The sequence below is a fragment of the Schistocerca americana genome, chromosome 1, assembly GCF_021461395.2.
Source record: "Schistocerca americana isolate TAMUIC-IGC-003095 chromosome 1, iqSchAmer2.1, whole genome shotgun sequence".
Classification (NCBI taxonomy): Eukaryota; Metazoa; Arthropoda; class Insecta; order Orthoptera; family Acrididae; genus Schistocerca; species Schistocerca americana.
In genome coordinates, this window is record NC_060119.1 from 882,695,347 (window position 1) to 882,714,669 (window position 19,323).

The window sequence follows — 19,323 nt, forward strand, 5'->3', positions numbered from 1 at the left end:
CCAAAATCTAAACGGTTCATCCGATTTTGTCGATCGACGTGTATTTAGAAAGCTATTAGTGTAAACCAAAATTGGCATAAATTACAGGCATGTAACTTGAATAGCACATGAGTTATTGGAGGTCAAATTTGCCAAAAACTATCGATCGCGTCAGGCCTTAATTACTCCACAGTTACACGAAAAAACGGTAGCAGCATGCTTATAAATATATTTATTCGTCTATGTCGTTGTTTATGCCCAATATAAACTATTCATGAAGAAATTGGTTAAATATTTACCGTGTTTTAGACAGCACAGAGACATTAGGCTGCTGCCCTACCTTTTGTTTCTATTCTATTGATATATGTTTATTTGATTTGGTTATGTACTTAATAATGTGTGTTGGAGCATGTTTATGGTCCAGCTGTAGGAATAATTATTTAATTTCAACTAATTTAAATGTAACTCCAGTATTTCTAATGTGTTTCATTGTGAGTGTACGTTGGCTTGAAGACATGTCGGGAGCGCTCTAGGCAATCACAGCGCTCGTTAATGGACAGTGGACCGCGAGGGACAGTATGGGAGAGGACACGGCAGAGTCCTGGACAGTACGGCGACGCACATCCTGTGTGACTTCTGTGGCTTTTGCGTTTAGAAGTGAATATCTCACGAGCTATGTTGTTGTTCATAACTAATTACGTGAAGTAGGAATATATTGTTTCTCTTTTAATCAACTTATATTCTACTTAATTGCTGGACCATCAACACCAATAAGTGTTCAGAATAATAAACAGCATTCTTAAAGTTACTTCTGTTATCGTACTCATCATTTAAAGTTTTGTGGCGGTGTTCGTAGCGACAAACAATTCGCTGTAGAAACGGCTTACGAAGTCACCGCCACACTTTTAATAGCGGGCCGACCGGTCCGCTGGAACAGTGAACAGAAAGATGAATACCCAAACACTCTGATTAAATAAAAGTCGGTACTTATCTTTATTAATGAAGATACAGTAACACAGTAGTGAACTCTGTGTCTACAGAAATCTGTCTAGTTCGAGTCGAAGCGGCTAGGTCAGCGTCGGCTGACGACAAACAACAACTCTGCTGCGATGAACACACAACTGACTAGCAAGTACACAATTCGGTGGCGAGTACACAACTGAGCGGCGAATGCAGAACTGTCCTAGCGCTCGCGACTCCAGCGCTTAAGAACCCAGAAGCCAGCGGTGGCGCGCGCAGACTTGCGGCGATTTCCTGTCTCGCTGGCGCTGCTTATGCGGACGGCGTCCGGACTTCGATGCTGCCAACCTTTTGGCAGCGGTCTCGGGTGACATTACTGGCTAGGATATAACACTCATTCCCCCCAAATCGCCGCACCGTCGTTGAATAATGACGTGGCGAGCGTCGATGGCGGGGGAGGGGTCTGGCCGCAGGCGTAGCGGACGAGACCGAGGCGGAGACTGTTGTCGGTGGCAGTCCCCGGTCCGCACCCCAGCATTGGCTGCGCGGGGCCTCGGGAAACACCGACTGAAAACCGAGGTCAGGGTGCACGCCTGTGACCACGGGCGCAGCTTCTGGTACTGGACGCGACGAGGCGTCGGGACCCACGAAGAGAGGCAGCGTCTCCTGACGCTGCGTCGACGGCTGCTGAGTGGGCGCCGGACAAGGCGCTGCGGGGTCAGACTCCATGGTGGTGCCCAAGGAAAGCGGCTGCAGGACAGGCTGCACAGCCACCGCTTGGGAAGGCGGCCCGGCTGAGGGGTCGACGTCCATCAGCTCCGAAGGCGGTGGCGACTGAAGAGGGACCGCAGGCGCCGGAGCGACCACCGGGGGCGCTCCCGGATGAAGCTGCGCGGGAGGCATCAACGGGACGGGCTGTCGGCGTGGTAGCGGCGACGGCGGCTGCTGCTGCCCTGGGGGCGGCAGCGAAGTCGGAAGGCGCGGCTGGAACCCGCCGCGGACCAAATCTGTGGACAAAGAACGAGCGGCAGAATCCGGGCGGCCAGCGCGGCGCAACTGGTTCTGATGCCTCCTGTGCACCCCAGTAGCACCTTGAACAGTATAAAAACCGCGACCCTGGACACTTATCACGGTACGACGTTCCCAACGACGGCGACCGTGATTGAAAAAAACGGCGTCGTTGCGCTGAAAACGCGTGCGATGCTCAGAAGCGGCGGGTCGATCCGGGGGGTGCAACAACCGTAGTAGGGTGCGATGACGACGGCCGTGGAGAAGCTCCGCAGGCGAAGGGCCGTCGCGTGGCGTGGTCCGGTACGACGACAGGAACGTGATGAGGGCCTGCTGACGAGAGTGCGTAGCACGAAGGCGGTCCATATGATCCTTGAATGTGCGTACAAAACGTTCCGCTGCACCATTCCATTGAGGGTGGAACGTCGGAGTAAGAACATGGCGAATGCCATTGGCAGAACAAAAACTTTCAAATTCAGCAGAGGTAAATTGTGGACCATTGTCAGACACTAAAACTTCTGGAAGACCCTCAATACAAAAAATTGAAGTCAACGCCTGTATAGTTTGTGCAGACGTTGTAAACTGCATGGGCACAACAAACGGAAAATTACTAAATGCATCTATCACGATGAGCCAACGAGAATTCCAATATGGACCAGCGAAATCAATATGTACTCGCTGCCAGTGACCGGCAGGGCGTACCCACTCAAAATAGCGTTGAGGCGGAGCAGCTTGGTGTTCGGCACACGTCGAACAATCTGTAGACATCTGCGTAATCTGCTTATCAATGCCGATCCATGTACAATGACGGCGGGCAAGCTGCTTTGTGCGGACCACTCCCCAATAACCTTGATGCAACAAGTCGAGGACCTTGGATTGGAGCACTTGGGGAACCACTACACGAAGCTGGTCATTCTCGGTGCGTAACAGCAAAACTCCGTGCGAAACAGACAACAGATGACGTTGCGGATAATAGCGACGAACCACAGGATCCGATATGTCCTTTGCCTTGGACGGCCAACCACGTTGAACAAAACGTAATAGTAAACTCAGATGAGGATCCGTAGCTGTCTCACGTGCCACCTGACGATAATCAATCGGAAAATCCCGGAGGGATTGATGCTCATCGGCGTCAATCTGATGGCAAGAGTCGTCAGAGGAATCGAAGACATCATCCGCAGCAATCGGCAATCTAGAAAGCGCGTCAGCGTTTGCATGCTGAGCTGTAGGGCGATACAGTATCTCATACTGGTATTGTGATAACAAAAGAGCCCAACGTTGTAGTCTCTGAGCTGTCCGCTGAGGAACTGGTTTAGACGGATGAAACAGTGACGTCAGGGGCTTGTGATCTATTACTAAATAGAATGGTCTACCATAGAGGTAGTGATGGAATTTTGTGACACCGAACACAATAGCCAACGCTTCCTTGTCCAATTGGCTATAATTACACTGAGCTTTGTTTAGCAATTTAGATGCGAACGCAATAGGACGTTCGGTGTTACCGACTCGGTGAGACAACACAGCACCGAGGCCGAAAGAAGAGGCATCACAAGCTAACACCAGAGGCTTGTTAGGGTCGTAGTGGACCAGACAACGATCATTCAATAAAGCCTCTTTAAGCTGCTGAAAGGCTGATTGGCAATCAGCTGACCACACAAACGAAACATTCTTACGGCGGAGACGATGCAACGGTGCAGCAATCTGTGATGCATTAGGTATAAACCTAATATAATATGTCAATTTGCCAAGAACTGCTTGCAAGTCATGCAGATTGCGTGGGGCGGGCAAATCACGAATAGCTGCTAAATGTGACTGGGAGGGATGAATGCCTTGAGCGTTAATAACATGTCCCAGATACTCCAGCTCCGTAAGGAAAAATGAACATTTATCGATGTTGCAACGTAGGCCTGCCTGAGACAACACTTTGAACAAACACTCCAAATTACGGAGATGTTCAGCAGGGGTCCGACCGGACACAACAATATCGTCTAAATAGTTGCAACACGATGGCACATTAGCCAGAAGTTGTGACAAAAAACGCTGAAAAACAGCTGGAGCTGACGCACAACCAAAAGGCAAACGCAGAAAACGGAACAACCCCAACGACGTGTTTATGACAAAATACTGTTGTGATTGCTCGTCGAGGGGCAATTGCAAATATGCTTCACGGAGATCAATTTTGGAAAAGAAACGAGCTTCCCCTAACTTATCCATCAGCTCGTCCGGTCTAGGCAAAGGGAAAGAATCAATGACAGTCTGAGGATCAACTGTCGACTTAAAATCAGCACACAAACGTAACTTGCCAGACGGTTTCTTTATAATAACTAAGGGAGAAGCCCACTGGCTCGCTGAAACGGGTTGAATAACACCGTTGTTTTGCCAACGACGAAGTTCATCTTCTACAGGTGCCCGGAGGGCGTGAGGCACTGGACGAGCACGACAAAATCGAGGCTGAGCATTATCTTTTAACGTAATATGAGCGGCAAAGTTCGCAGCACAACCTAGTTCGTCTTTAAATATGTCACTGTATTGTTTACACAAATCGGTTATGCTGTCTTGAGGAACAACAACAGAATTAATTTGCAACACATTGTCTTGGATAGACAGGCCAAACAAGTCAAAACAGTCTAATCCGAAAATGTTTACACTGTCTGTAGCGCGGAGCACTGTGAATGAAACTGTTTTTGTATTGCCACGGAATGTGGCTGGCACGCTACATACACCTAACACAGGAATTTGTTCTCCACTATAAGTAGCCAAAGAATGTTTTGCCGCTGAAAGTTTAGGGCGGCCGATAGCCGCATACGTAGCACTATTTATGAGAGTCACAGACGCACAAGTGTCTAATTGAAAATTGAAGGTCTTATCCTGGATGCGTAGCTTCACAAATAGTTTATTACACTGTCTCTGGATCGGTGCAGTGGAGGCGGAAGACACAAAATCAGCGCGTTTAGCGCGTGTTCGCTGTTTACGACAACTCGTGGGTTGGCCGGGTGGAACAACAACTCCCGCTTCACTTGCAGTCTGTACATTACTTTTTACAGCGTTTGAATTACGCTTGGGTCGCATAGCAGAGGGCTGGGTGGGTGTTTTATTGCGAACAAGTTTATTACCCACACGAACCGTGGAAGAGTCTTTAAACGCGACCTTCTGGGCGGGCTGGCTTTGAAGAACATGAATATCCATGGGCTGGGCAGCACTAGAATTGTTCTTGCGTTTACGCAAACAAACAGTCTGGATGTGTCCTTTCCTTTGACAAAAGTGACAAACCGCGTTTCTTAACGGGCAACGTTCACGAGGATGAGCAATAACACACTTAGGGCAAGACTTAACTCTATCATTTTGCACACGCGGCTGACGAATGTGTTTAACATGACGCGGCCGGCTAGTGTTTACAGTCTGACTCTGCCGGTGGGGCCGCGGGCGTGACATAACTTGCTTAGCACAGGCTATTTGAGAAATACATGGCTGATCTAACTCACACTCAGCATAGTCAAAAGTATCTTGGGCTTCAATGATGTTCATCACAGTCTCTAATGACGGGTCAGGCAACTTTAAGATAGCAGCACGAATACGAGAATCTGCAATGTTTTGAGTAATAGCGTCTCGTATCATGACATCACTGTAGGAAGCTCCACATACACAATTAAATCGGCACTGACGGGTGAGGCCCCGTAAATCTGTTAACCACTGTTTATTAGATTGATGTGGCAGTTTCTTTAATCTGAAGAATTTGAATCTGGCTGCTGCCACATGAACTCGCGACTCGAAATACTCAGCAAGCTTGTTAACAACAACGTCATAGTCTAAAGCTTCTGGCTTGGATTCCGGGAACAACTTACAAAGTAGTCGATAGACTTCCACGCCTGCAGTGGAAATTAAATAAAGCTGCCGCTCAGCACCCGTGATTTTGTAGACTGTCATGTGCGCCTGCAACTGCGCGAAATATTCTCGCAATTCTTCTCGTGACGCATCAAAAGCACGGAAAGGTGGTGCTGCCTGTGCTTGTTCCTTTTGTGTTGGAGGATTAGCTGCTTGTTTGGCGATTGCTTCCACCAGACTTTGTATTTGCTGACTCTGTAACAAGATCAACTGTTGTAAGTCGGCAGACATAGTGAACACAAATTAAACCAGCCCCCAAAATTTTATCGCTATAATTAGTATAACCAGAAACAAGTGGAACCAGCCCTGCACACGAGTTCGGAAGTCCTCGTCGCCAGTTTTGTGGCGGTGTTCGTAGCGACAAACAATTCGCTGTAGAAACGGCTTACGAAGTCACCGCCACACCTTTAATAGCGGGCCGACCGGTCCGCTGGAACAGTGAACAGAAAGATGAATACCCAAACACTCTGATTAAATAAAAGTCGGTACTTATCTTTATAAATGAAGATACAGTAACACAGTAGTGAACTCGGTGTCTACAGAAATCTGTCTAGTTCTAGTCGAAGCTGCTAGGTCAGCGTCGGCTGACGACAAACAACAACTCTGCTGCGATGAACACACAACTGACTAGCAAGTACACAATTCGGTGGCGAGTACACAACTGAGCGGCGAATGCAGAACTGTCTTAGCGCTCGCGACTCCAGCGCTTAAGAACCCAGAAGCCAGCGGTGGTGCGCGCAGACTTGATGCTGCCAACCTTTTGGCAGCGGGCTCGGGTGGCATTACTGGCTAGGATATAACATAAAGTCGTCAAAAATAGTACCTGCAGATTTTATTTAATTGAAATCTGTCATTTATAAATGTTACATTCAGAATTCGCAATTGTCGAGTGATAGGAACATTCGATTCATGTGTATATTCATATTGTATACTGTAGACCTCGCAGCATTTGGCTTGTAATGCAGCAACTATCTATCCCAGCCCCTAGAGAATGAAACCAGCAAAAACTTTCAATATTTCATCTCTGAGTCTGAGGGTACGTAGTTTAGGGCCATCACATTCATTTTTTATTTTAGAAAACCCGAAACTGGGGGCTCGTCCGCGATTTGTGTCCTGCAAAGCGGTATTTCTTTTGCTATCTGTTAGTCAGCGTACTATGCAAAGAGCAAAAACCTTCGCAAAACGCATAGAGATTTCTGTAGAGTGAACCTCACAAAACAGTGTTATATCGGTTTTCCTATCTGCAAGTAGGTTTGTGGAAATAGTGAAATTGCGGAGTAATTTTCACAACTGACACATGCTACCGATAGAGGTCCTAGTCTATCACGTTAAAGGCACTTTGCGTGGGAGCACAGAGTCTAAGTTGAGTGCAGGGAACAGTAGCGGTTGGCACGTTTAATGGACAGTGCTATCGGAGACGGTTGGAACACGCAGTAACCGGCGGCAGCTTTACATCAGGCGACTTCTCCAGTGCCGGACACAGATCAACAGTAGTACGATGCATCTTCGTTTACTCCAGGTCAATCTTCAGTGTCGGCTTTCACTACAACCGACGACATCACCATGGCAGAGGGAACCATCTCAAATCAGATAAGTGCCTGCGCAAGCAGTGTGATAATGGATAACTTTGAAATTCAAGCTCCACTTAGAGATCTAGCAAATAAGACGGTCACCTAGTATGTGTAATTTTGAAAACGGAAGTGAGCCGGTTAGTTCGAAGTCATAGCGCGAAAGTGTAATTAGTAGAAATTCAGGCGAGGTGAATGAATGTGGGGGAGATATGATGTCTCAGCTAATGAAAATGATCCAGGGGATGGCAAATACTATCAGTACAATTCGAACAGGTATGGCTACAATGCGAACTAAAGTAGGTTCCGCTATAAAAGAGGAAGTTGAAAAAATTGTGGGTAGCCTTGAAAAAGCAATTGATGATAAATTAGAATGTGTCCGAGTGGATATGGGGAAAATTACAGACAAAGCTGTAATAGATCTAAAGTGAATCACTGGAAAAAGATCTTGGGGAAAAAGTAGATGAGATACAGATGGAACTTAGTAGCAAGACTGTATAAAAGCGCAAGATCCTGACAAAAGCGATATAAATTTAGCAATTAGTGACATTGCCAATCTTGTAGATGAGGGGGAGAAAGAAGTGGACAAAATTGAAGATAAAATAAAGTCCAGTATTACTAGTGAAAATCAATTTAAAAGACAAATGCAACAGATAAAAAGTGATTTACAATTCGTTAGCCTCCCAACAGGCCACGCTGGTAATAAATATCCCTTGGGCAAAAACTGGATCCATGATATGTTTCACAGATGACGGAAGATATCACCCATTAAATTTCTTGGCAGCATGTAGGGACGATTTTGTTCACGACATGTCGGATAAAGCGAAAATAAAATACGTTAAATTGCATTTGGAGGGAGACCTACAGTCTTGGGCAAATGTTAAATGTAGTTTGTGCGAATCGTACGAAGAGTTCGAAAAGTGTTTTTTGAATAAATTTTGGAGCAAGGAAAAACAGATGCGGATCCACAACGAATTTTTAAATTGGCCAAGTTACAGGTACGGTGATGGGACGATGAGAGATTTTTGCAAGTGCGAACTTGGCAAGCTTATGCATGTGAGACATTCGTTGGGGATTTTAATGGAAATCATAAAAGGCGATTACCCGAAAATTTGCAGTGGGATCTTGTCCATGGTCCATATGATTCTGTGGATGAATTTCTAGAATTTGTAGAAAAATTAGAGAGGACTTTGAAGTTCAAACCTCAGAGCAAACTGGGTGGCAGTTAGCAAAATGGGAATGCAAATAATCATCACTAAAATAATAATAATGAGAGAAATCAAAGGAATTCTCAGGGAGATAGGAGCTGGAATGTGCAGAATGGTCGGAGAACGAAGAGGAGCGATAAATTCCGTGAACTGAACCCAAGTACAGAACGCAGGTTTGACGGGGGAAATTCGCTCGAAGTGCAGTCGTGTAACAACAGGTCGGGAAACTGGTGTTCGCCACATCTTCTTCAAACAGTTAAAGCATTTCTTCCGTAACTCAAGGTTTCTTCGAAGCTTACATCCACGTACAAGCATCTGTCTATCCAACATCTATGACAGCTCTTTTCAGAGACGTCCACCCGTCTTCAACTGCCTATGCTGGTATTCTTCATTATAATATCCAAATCCTTAGTGAATTTCAAACGCACCTCATCATTCCTCACTACTTTGCACGCCATTTCCTTCCACGCTAATTTTTCCACGGGATCCTCTTAAATTTCAATCTGCTCTTCATCATTACTAAACTGTGATCTGAGCTTATATCTGCACCCGATAATGCTTTATAATGCAGTATCTGATTTAGGAATCTCTGTGTAACCAGTTCTGTGTAGTAGAACCTTCCCGTGTGTCCTAGTCTTTTGTAACTATACCTCCACCACTTGAGATTCTTGAACGGATTATTCGCTTACTTTTCTTTAATTCGGCGCTATGCGAGTAGCTTGCGCCTCTGTATGGCGAGGAGAGCCTCGTCTTGGGCATAGCGATGTGCATCGGCCCACATGTCGCCTATAATAGTCTGCAGTTGATAAGCGTGTATACGACTGTTGTGATGGTTGCCGTCTTGCGGAGTAACCGTCGTCAAACACTCGTCTTTTTTCTCTGTAGTAGCCATATGTTTCCTGGGCGTCCACAGTGAAAACAGACCGGCTTGCGGTCCTCCGTCCTCCAAGTATCTGTTGGGTGGTACATTCGGCGGAGGAGTTTGTTGTGCCTGCGTTAGTAGGATGCTTGGTTGCTGTTTGACAGTACAGGAGTATGTCTGTGTTAGCCAAGTCTATTTTCATTGCCCGTTCTATTGGTGGTGGATATCGGTGCCAGAGATTGATACCCTTGTTTTTCGATATCCTCTATTACCTCCTGACGTTTAGGGTTTTCATTAATGGCTGATGTATTTTGTGTACTCGGTCTGAGAGTTCTGGCTTCCATAAACACTGTATGTCTTTTCTCAGAATCTGACGTAAGAGGCGGGCGAGGTCATGATAGTCTTCCACTACCGCCTGATAAATTTCCCTGGTGTTGTGACATCCATTACTAGAAGAGCTTGGTGTATGTCTTCGGCGACTCCTTTCATCAAATGTGAGATTCCATCGGCTTCTGTCACATTCGGATTTCCGGTGTTGCAAAGGCCCAAACATTTAGATGTCAGATTGTGTCTTTTCACCATGACTTTGGATCCTGCTCTCCAATTGTTCTTGCTGATGATTGTCGCCAAATGTTTTCCCAAGTTCGGCCTGGAATTTGTTCCAGCTACTGAGGTTCTACTGAGATTTTCTTCGTTGTTATCGAACCACTGCTGGGCTGTGTCGTCCTAGTAAAAGTAACTTTTGCCAAACACGTTACGTCACCCCCTCTCTTATATACGGCGACTGGGTCGAAACCGTTCATCGATTTCATTGGGTCCTAAGCAACATTTCGAGAGAACAATGATGGATACCTGATGTGCTGATAACTGCCAACTGCTTTGGAATCCATCGGCCCCCTGAATATAAGGACCGTGGGACGATGTGCAGCTCCCGTCTATGTAGGCGACGGCCTTTCCGTTGCGTAATTGGAGTCTGGGTGACGTAGATTTCTTTGGAAGCACCCGGCGTCTCCACCAAACACTGGCGCGTGTAAATCACAATCTAGGCCAAATCCAAAGACAGTATCATCAATGAAGTACAACTCCTAGAATGGATAGCATGTTTATTACTGTCACCGAAGTACAACAACCATAAGATGGGACCTATTGGGCGCAGCGTACAGTTATTTATGCAAACATTCAATATTATGAAATGATGATATTTACACAGACTTCTTATATTCAGGAATATACGGAATGGTAAATAGTAAGTAACAAAACACTGCTGATGACCAGAGTTGTACAAGCGACACACAGAGCATCAACCCGTGAAGTTAAGCACAACACCACACAGCATGCGCCACTTCAAGATGTAATACACTCCTGGAAATTGAAATAAGAACACCCCAGGAAGGGGAAACTTTATTGACACACTCCTGGGGTCAGATACATCACATGATCACACTGACAGAACCACAGGCACATAGACACAGGCAACAGAGCATGCACAATGTCGCCACTAGTACAGTGTATATCCACCTTTCGCAGCAATGCAGGCTGCTATTCTCCCATGGAGACGATCGTAGAGATGCTGGATGTAGTCCTGTGGAACGACTTGCCATGCCATTTCCACCTGGCGCCTCAGTTGGACCAGCGTTCGTGCTGGACGTGCAGACCGCGTGAGACGACGCTTCATCCAGTCCCAAACATGCTCAATGGGGGACAGATGCGGAGATCTTGCTGGCCAGGGTAGTTGACTTACACCTTCTAGAGCACGTTGGGTGGCACGGGATACATGCGGACGTGCATTGTCCTGTTGGAACAGCAAGTTCCCTTGCCGGTCTAGGAATGGTAGAACGATGGGTTCGATGACGGTTTGGATGTACCGTGCACTATTCAGTGTCCCCTCGACGATCACCAGTGGTGTACGGCCAGTGTAGGAGATCGCTCCCCACACCATGATGCCGGGTGTTGGCCCTGTGTGCCTCGGTCGTATGCAGTCCTGATTGTGGCGCTCACCTGCACGGCGCCAAACACGCATACGACCATCATTGGCACCAAGGCAGAAGCGACTCTCATCGCTGAAGACGACACGTCTCCATTCGTCATTCCATTCACGCCTGTCGCGACACCACTGGAGGCGGGCTGCACGATGTTGGGGCGTGAGCGGAAGACGGCCTAACGGTGTGCGGGACCGTAGCCCAGCTTCATGGAGACGGTTGCGAATGGTCCTCGCCGCTACCCCAGGAGCAACAGTGTCCCTAATTTGCTGGGAAGTGGCGGTGCGGTCCCCTACGGCACTGCGTAGGATCCTACGGTCTTGGCGTGCATCCGTGCGTCGCTGCGGTCCGGTCCCAGGTCGACGGGCACGTGCACCTTCCGCCGACCACTGGCGACAACATCGATGTACTGTGGAGACCTCACGCCCCACGTGTTGAGCAATTCGGCGGTACGTCCACCCGGCCTCCCGCATGCCCACTATACGCCCTCGCTCAAAGACCGTCAACTGCACATACGGTTCACGTCCACGCTGTCGCGGCATGCTACCAGTGTTAAAGACTGCGATGGAGCTCCGTATGGCACGGCAAACTGGCTGACACTGACGGCGGCGGTGCACAAATGCTGCGCAGCTAGCGCCATTCGACGGCCAACACCGCGGTTCCTGGTGTGTCCGCTGTGCCGTGCGTGTGATCATTGCTTGTACAGCCCTCTTGCAGTGTCCGGAGCAAGTATGGTGGGTCTGACACACCGGTGTCAATGTGTTCTTTTTTCCATTTCCAGGAGTGTATGTATTCGCAGCACATTACACTTGTCTACATTGAGATTCAATTGCCATTCCCTGCACCATGCATCAATTCGCTGCAGATCCTCCTGCATTTCAGTACAATTCCATTGTTACAACCTCTCGATGTACCACAGCATCATCCGCAAAAAGCCTCAGTGAACTTCCGATGTCATCCACAAGGTCATTTATGCATATTGTGAATAGCAGCGGTCCTACGGCACTCCCCTGCGGCACACCAGAAATCACTCTTACTTCGGAAGACTTCTCTCCATTGAGAATGACATGCTGCGATTTGTTATCTAGGAACTCTTCAATCCAATTACACAATTGGTCTTATGGTCCATATGCTCTTACTTTGTTCATTAAACGACTGTGGGGAACTGTATCGAACGCCTTGCCGAAGTCAAGAAACACGGCATCTACCTGGGAACCCGTGTCTATGGCTCTCTGAGTCTCGTGGACGAATAGCGCGAGCTGGGTTTCGTACGACCGTCTTTTTCGAAACCCATGCTGATTCCTACAGAGTAAATTTCTAGTCTCCATAAAAGTCATTATACTCGAACATAATACGTGTTCCAAAATTCTGCAACTGATCGACGTTAGAGATATAGGTCTACAGTTCTGCACATCTGTTCGACGTCCCTTCTTGAGTACGGGGACGGCCTGTGCCCTTTTCCAATCCATTGGAACGCTACGCTCTTCTAGAGACCTACGGTACACCGCTGCAAGAAGGGGGAGGGGGGGGGCAAATTCATCGCGTACTCTGTGTAAAATCGAAGTGGTATCCCATCAGGTCCAGAGGCCTTTCCTCTTTTGAGCGATTTCCTGTGCCTTTGCCTTTGTCCCGAAGCGACCTAAGGCCAACATTTAGGTTGTAGGCGGATGCCCTTCCTGTCGCCGCACTGTGACTGCCCGTGACGGAATATGTCTGCATGCAGCGTTATTCATATGAAAGTGCGTGAAGGTTTTCTAAATTTGTGCGAATTGTACAACTGAGGTGGGTCTTGGCTACTAGACCGGTATTAACCTAGTCAGATGCGGGAAACCGCCTAAAAAGCGCGATCAGGCTCGTCCTCACACCGACCCCCCTCATTACTCTGCTTGGTAGCTTCGATTTCGAGCCAGTGCACCAAGCACGGCTATATACGCGGGTCAAAGAAATAACGCCGGCCGATGTGGCCGAGCGGTTCTAAGCGCTTCAGTCTGGAACCGCGAGACCGCTACGGTCGCAAGTTCGAATCCTGCCTCAGGCATGGTTGTGTGTGATGTCCGTAGGTTAGTCAGGTTTAAGTAGTTCTAAGTTCTAGGGGACTGATGACTCAGATGTTAAATCCCATAGTGCTCAGAGCTACTTGAACCATTTTTTTTTTAAAGAAATAGCAATACAAACTCATTGATTTCCTTATCACTAAGAAAACTTGTTTCGTACAACACTGCCCAATTCCCAATACTCTTAGTGAGTATTAGATGTTCCAAAATTTCTCTCGGCGCTGCTTCCTACGTGCCACTTCCCTCACCACGATGAGAGACGCACCTGTCGGATTACAGCACACCCATAACGGTGTGCGCCAAGTGTTGAGCAGGTGCCGTAAGATAGACGGGCAGTGGATTAGGGAAAGCAGTTAATCCAGCCGAGCAGACAGCAGCATGGCAGGCAATTAACGCTGTCGTAATTAACGGCCGCCTCCTGCCTGGCCGCCGAGCCGCCTGGCCAGCTTTGCGGAATGAAGCGCCGCTGCCTGCTGACATCCTGTCTGCTTCACGGTCCTCTACAGATACGGCTCATCCAGGTGACCGCCATACTCCACCCGCCCAGGCAGCGCACCCTCAGAAACACAGCATTCAGAAGGAATGGCACAATTTATGTAAGGTCAGAGCAGTGTATGGGCAACAGGTTATAAAGATTAGGATGGGTTGGTGTGCCCGTCCGGTATAATAAGGAGGAATTCAGTGTTATCCCAACCTTAGTTACTGAAGACCCGCCAAGGAATTGGAACGGCGAATCAAGTGCCAGCAAGACTCCATATCAACAAGGAAGTAAGCTCGCCTTGGGAAGAATGCTAGCTGACTTTGGAAGTGTTTCGGTGAGAACGTGACATCACAGCGCCTACAAAAAGTGTTGCCGTGACAACGATTTGTGTGTGAGGCATCAGGAGATAGAAGATAATTGTACGCAGAAACTTGTGGATACTGATCTATCCACCGCGGCGACAGCACATCACCATTCTGTACTCATTACTGTGCAATGTTGGGTCGAAATTTTAACGCTGCACATAATCTGGTTCTGATCTGCAGCTGATCTGGTGCTAGTTGCGTCAACGACTCAACGCTGCTGTAGTGGTGCCGAGCGGAGACAATCAGGTACTGTTACATGTTTCTTTGACACAGAAGAGCACCATGCAAGTCCTGAAAAACCAGAATTGTCAGACCCTTGAAAATAGACACCAATAGTACGAGAAAGCCTACTTACAAATCTGATGAACTAATATTCTTATATGTAGATCTCAAAGAGACCGTGAAGAAAAGATCAGACTAATAACAGGGCGCTCAAAAGCGTTTACGTATTCTCTTCACCTTGCTCCATGTTCAAATATTTTTAAAAACCTACAGATTTCCCTGAGCCGCCATAAACCAATCCGGATTCACAAGCTCCAAATGAGAGAAAATTGGTAGACAAATTAAAAGGTCAAATAAATAAAGAAGTGGCTAGTTAAGATGGATTTGTTGCAGACCTGGTGAATTCAGCTGGTCCAGAAACTTTAAAAGAAATCAACCTGAACATGGTAAAAATTTGACAAAGTAAGAAAATTCCGTATGGGTGTAAAATTACATTGCTGCATCTACTACATGAAAATGGAGACAGAGTGGTAATTGTAGAGAGATTTCCCCTCTGCTTGTCCTATGCAGGATTCTTTCTCAGTTTCTACTGGACAGAGTACGGCAACTTGAATCCAAAATTAAAGAATATGAAGCAGGTTTTGAACTAAATAGATCATTCTGAGAGCAAATTTTAGTTCTGAGTAGGATCGTAAGGCATCAAAGCATTCATAATAAGAAACTAGTTTGTACCTTCATAGATTTTTAAAAAGCTTACGACTCTGTGGATCGTAAATTACGAAGGAACAAAACCAATTCTGTTATTAACGATACACCAAATGGTACAAAATCTGCTGTGCAATTCGGGAAAGAAACTTCAGAAAATTTTGAAATTGAAACAGGTGTGATACAAGATGTTGGGCTCTCTCCATTACTTTGCAACTGTGTTTTAGAAGGAATAATCTAAGATCTGAGGAAACTGAAATTTGAGCTTAAAACTGACGGATCTGTCAATTTAGGAATAACGTATATTACGGAAGACTGCTTAGCTTTTTGAAGACGACCTGGCGATTATACATCAGCACTCTATTATAGTGTAAAAAAATAGAAATTCTTAAAGCAACAGCAGGACACATCGGGCTCCAAACATCACTTACAAATACTTGAAATACCTAGCAATCAGAATCTTATAGGCACAAACGGGAAAAATCTAAAGAGTTTGTTGTATTAACATTTAGGCGAAATATTTAAGTAAACTGGACTGGAAAGGAGTGGTTACGAAATTCGTTGCCCGAAAATGGAAACCAACCTCCATAACTAAAATTGCGTTTCAAAATACACCAAACTAAGATGATACAACAGTCATCTAGCCAGACTGTCTTTATGAGGCTCAAACAGTAATTTTAAATAGAACAGAGGCATTGAAGAAATCTGGAGGACGAAAAGTAATCCGGAAAATTTTAGGTCCAAATTATATTGAGGAATGAATACGTAGCGAAGAGTTAATAAAGAAATAGGAAAGTGTGTCAACATTTACTCTGATATACTGAACAGCAGGCTAAAATTTTATGGGCATATTACAGGAATGGAGGCACGCCGTTAGTTAGACCAGGTGCGAAATTCTATGAAACCGGCAGCGAAACTAAGATAGAAATAATAAAACGGATCTATGCAGTTAAAGAAGACCTGAAGGAAAGAGAAAAATGCAATTTCACACATCATAAAGAAAAGAAATAAGGCAGAAAAGTCACGCTTAGACAGATGACGTTGCAGAGAAACCCAAAAGGGCCGTAACAGCTTGGTCTGACGAGCAGGAGAAAGCCCATTTTGAGAGAATGAAAGTAATATAGGCACGAAGGAAAGCGCTGAGAACGTCCTTTGTCGTAAATCGTGTTGTCCAGTTAGGCCCAAAACTCAATACACATACACTGCGGGGACTGATGACCTTCGCTGTTTAGTCCCCCTTAAACATCCCAACAACCACCACCACATACACTGCCTGAAATAAGGAGTGAAATACACAGAAGACATGGTCGGATGTCAAGGTAAGTTCTTACAAGTACACGCCACACACTGGTTGTTGGAACTGAAATTCTCTGTTGGTTGATTGGTTGGTCGATTTGGCGGAGAGGACCAAACAGCGAAGTCACCGGTCCCATCGGGTTAGGGAAGGATGGGGAAAGAAATGATACAGCGTTATCGGCACCTGACGGTGTTTGAAACTTGCCTCATTGCGGGTCTCCATTTAGCTGGCTTGTCAAATCGTGCAATACCCGCACCTGTGGGCCATTCTGATGTGACAGCTGCCTGATGTTGGAGTACATGTTAATTCGAGGGCGGGCATATTCGTCACGACCACTACAAGGAGAAATTGTAGTGTTGTGCACCAAGCACATTGTACCCTTCACGTCAGCGCCTGCCATCCGAGGACAATTACTGGACTCCCTGAAATATTCTGTGCCATCGTTCACCACTGATCGGAGGTCATCAGTAGCCGTTTTAGGTAATTACTGGCCCATTTGTAGGTTGCCGGTATCACAACACAAACGGCTGCTTCTGGGCTGGTGCCTAGACTGGGAAGCACAGACTGGTCATGAATGGCGCCACTTGTGTTCAGCTATGAATCGCGGCTTTCCATTACCACAGACGACCGTCGTCGACAAGTATGGGGACGACCTGCCGAAAGATCTCATACCTCCAATGCTTTTGAAAGGCGTATCGGTATTACTCCTGGCACCATAATGTAGGGAGCCATCAGGTATGACTTCAGGTCAGGGATGGTAGTGATTGAAGGAACTCTGACGACACAACGGTATGTCATACATATCCTGCGTCTTCATGACCGTCTCTTGTGACAGTGTCCTTGTGGTATTTTTCAACAGTATGATGCTCACCCGCTAGCCGGTGTGGCAGAGCGGTTCTAGGCGCTTCAGTCTGGAACCGCGCGACCGCTACGGTCGCAGGTTCGAATCCTGCCTCGGGCATGGATGTGTATAATGTACTAGGGTTAGTGAGGTTTAAGTAGTTCTAAGTTCTAGGGGACTGATGACCTCAGATGTAAGTCCGGTAGTGCTCAGAGACATTTGAACCATTTGATGCTCACCCTCACATGACATGAATGCCTTAGAAAAGCCTGTGTGATGTTTGAGGTATCCCCGTGGACAGCAACGTCACCACATCTGTGTCCAATAGAACATGTGTTGGTGCACCTACGACCTGATGATACCTTCCCTAACCGAATATATGCAGGCATCCAGATGAGAGAAGTTGCATCATCATATTGTAAGTGGGCTCGCAGTGCTAAAGTTTTCTGAAAATGAGGCTCAATTTGGTTTTTACTAAAATAACGTCATATACTCTATCAACCCATGAAGCTACATTTCCTTTCCTCCTCCCCTTCTGGTTGCGACACTTTTTTCTCTGGAAGTGAATAATCACTCATGTTCAGAAAAATTAGAACACCTTGAACGACTCGAGGTAGGACGCTCATATTCAGAGCACATGTACTTCAGTATGTTCTGTGGAAATGATTAGCATTTGAAACATGATGGCCCACGGGTTCGAGGCCAACATCGACATCGCGGCGTGACACAACCAACCGGTAAAATGTGACTGCGGCTCTCGTTGTGCCTATAGATGAAGCTAAAGGATCAGTGTGACTTAAGCAGACGTGCAGGATGCCTCGCAGACGTATGCGCGAACCTTAGATTCAAATCAATGAGTTTAAAAGAGGGCGCAATGTTGGCTTGAGAGAATGTGATGCACCGATCCTGGAAATTGCTGCTCGTGTGGGACAAAGTTTTTCGGCAGTGCAACGGATGTGTGGAGAGTGGTTCACGGAAGGCCGTAGAACACGACGAGATTGGTCAGGCAACAACATCCAGAACCCTTCGGGATGATCGACATCTCATCTGAATGGTGTTGAGGGAAAGATCTGTGTCCACCTCGGCTCTGGCGCACAGAGGAACAGTGTAACACATCGTACACTATCAGGGGTGAAAGTCTGTCGCCGTTTATTACGCACGAATTACGTGCACGTCGTCCACTTCTCCGCCTACCTTTGACGAATGTGCAGGAGGCTAGCCGGCAGTGGTGTATGGAACGTTGTCACTAGGGACAGGAACGACATCAGATAATGTTTTGTGACGAATCCAGGTTGTGTTTGCCTGAAAATGGTGATAGCGTTTTTGCTGCAGCAGACTGGGAAGCGGTGTGACAGTGCCTGCACTTGCACAAGACATACAGCGCCAACTGAAGGCCTTATGGTGTGGGGCGCTGTTGGATAAAACCACAAGTCACAGTTCGTGCGTGTCCAGGGCACTGTAACCAGTGTGACCTACGGGAATGACATTCTGAGAACTGTAGCCATAGCCTTGCTGCACGACACCACAGACGCCATTTTTCAGCAACACTATGCACGACCACATGTTCATCCATGAACACATGCCTTCTTGGTATCCAAGATGTCAACCTGTAGTGCTGGGCTGCCAGATCAACAGACCTGTCACCAATCGAGAATGTATGGGATATGGTGAAACGACGGGTTCACCGCTGTGACCCAATGACCACCACCGCAGATGAACTTTGGAACCTGGTGAATGAAGCACGGATGGCTGTACCGTAGGACGCCATTCGCGCCTCATACGTGTCGATGTCATGACGCATGGAGCAAATTATCAGGGCCCATGGTGGAGCCCGTGCCTACTAGACAACAGGACACGTGCTGAACTGAGGAGACTGAAATGCAGAACGCAGTAATGTATACGTCATGTGAAT